Consider the following 5,000-nt stretch of genomic DNA (forward strand, 5'->3'; position numbering starts at 1 on the left):
CTACGTCCGCACCACAAAACATACCGCCATCTGTAGGTCTCCCGCAACATGACCTCCTGCAACGACGCTACCGCCATCTATGAGACGCCAAGCCGACTAAGACAGCGATGGCGCCACAGTGCCCGCCTTTCGACGCCACCCACAAAGCCTGCAGCCTCTGTCGACCATAGCACCCATTCTCCAGTGGCTCTGCCGCACGAAGCCGTGGACCGGCAATGACTCCACCCGCACCCGTTCGTGGACCACCCCAACCGCCAAACGCGCACCTCCAGCGGATGAACGGCGGACGTTTCCCGCACTCGTAAAGTGCAATCCACCCCTATAACTTGCGTTTCATGAAGAGTTATTTCCAATATGCGACATTCCCGCTGTCCCTATACATGAGCCGCGACCTGTACCACTTACGAGCGAGAGACGCGATCGCGTTGCTCACTGTACGGCGTCCGATACCGAGCCATCAGCATGTCGGTCCCCATTCGCGTTGCACTCGCACTCGCACTCGCACTCGCACTCGCAGTCGCAAAAACGTGGGGCAAATATATTACGCGGAAGAGTTATAACAGACCGAGCCCCACTGCATGGGGGGAGTCTTTGTCACTAATGTACACAGATGGAACATTTTGGACTGGAACCAGATTACCCGTACACACGGCGCTGATTAGTAATCAATGCAGAGCCATCAAATTACAGAATATATATACAACTGTCCGTATACATGCTGAAAGAGTGTGCCCACAATGGGAACCACACGTCAGCCAGACACTCTCATCACGCACCACTCTCTGCTTCTAACGGGCGCACATACAATATGTAAGCACCAGCATGGAACAACATCCAGTGCATCCTCTCCGCCACATTACACAATCCACACTATCACAACCAGACCAGGAGGTCCATGCGGAAAATAGAATATCCCCCCCTTTCGACATCCACCATTGCGCAGATAAGGCACCAATACCCACACATGTCCTATACAACGGTGCACCCAACATCACAATAGTACCTCCTGTCACAGCCCACAAACAATGACCTGAGTCAAAGACACAGGTCTGACACAAGCATAGAATTGGAGCGCCGCCTCTAATAAGCCAAAGGTGCATCCTGACGTGACAAATCTCATCATGTCACAAGCATTCACTTACTATAATCACTATCAACGAACGTGGCGCCCCCGCCCCCCCCCCTACACCTTTCCTTACAACAACGTGTAACCTAACCTAACCTATGTTGTACCTTAACCTAACCCATGTTGTGCCTTAACCTAACCCATGTTGTGCCTTAACCTAACCCATGTTGTGCCTTAACCTAACCCATGTTGTGCCTTAACCTAACCCATGTTGTGCCTTAACCTAACCCATGTTGTGCCTTAACCTAACCCATGTTGTGCCTTAACCTAACCCATGTTGTGCCTTAACCTAACCCATGTTGTGCCTTAACCTAACCCATGTTGTGCCTTAACCTAACCCATGTTGTACCTTAACCTAACCCATGTTGTACCTTAACCTAACCCATGTTGTACCTTAACCTAACCCATGTTGTACCTTAACCTAACCCATGTTGTACCTTAACCTAACCCATGTTGTACCTTAACCTAACCCATGTTGTACCCTAACCTAACCCATGTTGTCCCCTAACCTAACCCATGTTGTCCCCTAACCTAACCCATGTTGTCCCCTAACCTAACCCATGTTGTCCCCTAACCTAACCCATGTTGTCCCCTAACCTAACCCATGTTGTCCCCTAACCTAACCCATGTTGTCCCCTAACCTAACCCATGTTGTCCCCTAACCTAACCCATGTTGTCCCCTAACCTAACCCATGTTGTCCCCTAACCTAACCCATGTTGTCCCCTAACCTAACCCATGTTGTCCCCTAACCTAACCCATGTTGTGCCTTAACCTAACCCATGTTGTCCCCTAATCTAACCCATGTTGTCCCCTAACCTAACCCATGTTGTCCCCTAACCTAACCCACGTTGTCCGCTAACGTAACCCACGTTGTCGCCTAAACCTGCTCTGTAATTGTTATACGACTCGTTCAATTAGTGTAGTGTTGCCCACCCGCAACCCTCGCAATATAGTTCGCTACTCGCACTGCCCGCTCCCCTGTGTATCGCTTCATGTTAAACACCTTGCAAGTCTTGCTGACTTTCCACATGCTCCTGCTGTACACTGTAATGTGGATGGCAGCAGGACGTACATGCCGCCCCCCCCCCCACCCCTCCCCACGTCCCCACGTCCCCACCTTGCCCCCTGCCTTCGCAAGCTGGTTGGTGACAAGTTTGCATGTTCAATGCCCTTCGCATGCGACGTACGCAGGCTACGTTGTGGTGCGGCCTGTGTCAACTGTCCGCTGATGTCGTACGCGTGAACCACAATCTGTACTGCACATTCGTCCTTATGTACTGAATGATACATCGTGGCACATGTGTGACCGTACAACGACTGCGCCCAAAAACGGCGGACCATACAGTGCAAATATTGTGCACGCAGCTACGTGTCGTCTCCCTATGAGAGCTGGATTGCAGTGTGGTACGCCATAGAGACGTGTGGGAGGAACGGACGCCGTGGATGGCGATCAGCATGAGCTGTCTGTTGATGTATTCGGACCTAGTCGTCTCTCCTCACACACCGTGATGGCATGGTGCACCGCGTTCCATATCTGCGACATGCTACAGAGGCCGGTTGACAGTCGTTCGAGCAATGGACATCGCATACGTACGGGGGCCACCTTCCACGTATTGTCTAGGCGTGCACATTTTGTTGCGTGTATGTGGGCAGACGTAGTGTGGCGTGACACCTGACACAGGCATGCAATAATCGTTGAAGTTGCAAATGGCGATGGACGCCTGCGTTTTCTGGTGAAGTTACGCAAATGAAGAAATGGTAACCTGTTGTGGTGCGGTTGTTCTCGCTAGGGGTGAATCGGTGATGGCGACGATAGGTTGAGGTACTAACCGGTTGTTCCAGCGATACCCACCATGCCGACGAAACTGAACGGCATCTGGGTGTGAAGCGATACGCGGCGGTGGCTGGGTGGGACCGTCCCCGGCCGGTGAGGGGGCGCCTCCCGGCGTGCTGGCCGCGCGGTGCGTGGGCGCACGCGCTACAGCCGGCTGGTGGGGGCGGCCAGTGGCAGGCGCGCCGGCCGACGGACGCGGCAGGCGTCGCAGCTGCGCGCCGGCGCACCCTGCGCGCGGCGCCGTGCGGCCAAAGTAGGTCCTCGCGGGCCCGGTGCGAAGCGCGGTGGACATCTTCAGTGTGCTGGTCCGATTGAGGACTGTGTGCGTTGAGGATGCGCCGCCGCCCGGCGCTACGCGCCGCGACGCCGTCTGCTGCTCGGTCGCCCCAGCGGTTCTCGCTGGTGGTTTGTATCGCAGCTGTGCGGATGTGTTGGCGCGTGCGCTGTGCTGGGAGAGTTCGCTTCGGCACCCAAGTGGGGCTTTTGTCCTTCTGTGGCGCTGGCGTTGGAGCTGCCGGTCACCGTAGGTGGCGCGTGTTGTCTCCCGCCGGCAATGCCACGACAGCACGCTCCCGGGCCTCTGTCGGCAGCGGCAAGCTCAGTTGGGAGCACGGGTGGTCGCACCGAAAGCGTCTACTCGCCTAACTCCGGGCGATTGCGCCTCTCTCGAACCCGACCAAGTACTTGGGACGGCGCTGCGCGCCGCCGGGACCTGAGAGGGTTTCGAGGTGTATTGTGCAGGGGAGCTCAGCCTCCTCCTGTTTGCAGAATGATTGAGCGGACGCTTGCGTGTTCGCGCGGGCCCCCGGGACACACTCCCGGGCGGCCGGCTGCTCAGCTCTAGTTGACGCAGCTCCCTGGTTGATCCTGCCAGTAGTCATATGCTTGTCTCAAAGATTAAGCCATGCATGTCTCAGTACAAGCCGCATTAAGGTGAAACCGCGAATGGCTCATTAAATCAGTTATGGTTCCTTAGATCGTACCCACGTTACTTGGATAACTGTGGTAATTCTAGAGCTAATACATGCAAACAGAGTCCCGACCAGAGATGGAAGGGACGCTTTTATTAGATCAAAACCAATCGGTCGGCTCGTCCGGTCCGTTTGCCTTGGTGACTCTGAATAACTTTGGGCTGATCGCACGGTCCTCGTACCGGCGACGCATCTTTCAAATGTCTGCCTTATCAACTGTCGATGGTAGGTTCTGCGCCTACCATGGTTGTAACGGGTAACGGGGAATCAGGGTTCGATTCCGGAGAGGGAGCCTGAGAAACGGCTACCACATCCAAGGAAGGCAGCAGGCGCGCAAATTACCCACTCCCGGCACGGGGAGGTAGTGACGAAAAATAACGATACGGGACTCATCCGAGGCCCCGTAATCGGAATGAGTACACTTTAAATCCTTTAACGAGTATCTATTGGAGGGCAAGTCTGGTGCCAGCAGCCGCGGTAATTCCAGCTCCAATAGCGTATATTAAAGTTGTTGCGGTTAAAAAGCTCGTAGTTGGATTTGTGTCCCACGCTGTTGGTTCACCGCCCGTCGGTGTTTAACTGGCATGTATCGTGGGACGTCCTGCCGGTGGGGCGAGCTGAAGGCGTGCGACCGCCCCGTGCGTGCTCGTGCGTCCCGAGGCGGACCCCGTTGAAATCCTACCAGGGTGCTCTTTATTGAGTGTCTCGGTGGGCCGGCACGTTTACTTTGAACAAATTAGAGTGCTTAAAGCAGGCAAGCCCGCCTGAATACTGTGTGCATGGAATAATGGAATAGGACCTCGGTTCTATTTTGTTGGTTTTCGGAACCCGAGGTAATGATTAATAGGGACAGGCGGGGGCATTCGTATTGCGACGTTAGAGGTGAAATTCTTGGATCGTCGCAAGACGAACAGAAGCGAAAGCATTTGCCAAGTATGTTTTCATTAATCAAGAACGAAAGTTAGAGGTTCGAAGGCGATCAGATACCGCCCTAGTTCTAACCATAAACGATGCCAGCCAGCGATCCGCCGCAGTTCCTCCGATGACTCGGCGGGCAGCCTCCGGGAA

At 54.5% G+C, this 5,000-nt stretch overlaps 1 non-coding gene across 1 annotated transcript in view; it reads left to right on the top strand.

The window, feature by feature from the left end:
* The first annotated feature begins 3,815 nt into the window (after window positions 1-3,815).
* The window catches only part of LOC124772917, a 1,909-nt gene continuing 724 nt past the window's right edge, over window positions 3,816-5,000 (top strand). The window contains exon 1 of the ribosomal RNA XR_007014371.1: window positions 3,816-5,000. This exon is cut by the window's right edge and continues 724 nt beyond it. This is a non-coding gene — a ribosomal RNA (small subunit ribosomal RNA).

Source organism: Schistocerca piceifrons, unplaced genomic scaffold (assembly GCF_021461385.2).
Source record: "Schistocerca piceifrons isolate TAMUIC-IGC-003096 unplaced genomic scaffold, iqSchPice1.1 HiC_scaffold_943, whole genome shotgun sequence".
In the NCBI taxonomy this organism is placed as follows: domain Eukaryota; kingdom Metazoa; phylum Arthropoda; class Insecta; order Orthoptera; family Acrididae; genus Schistocerca; species Schistocerca piceifrons.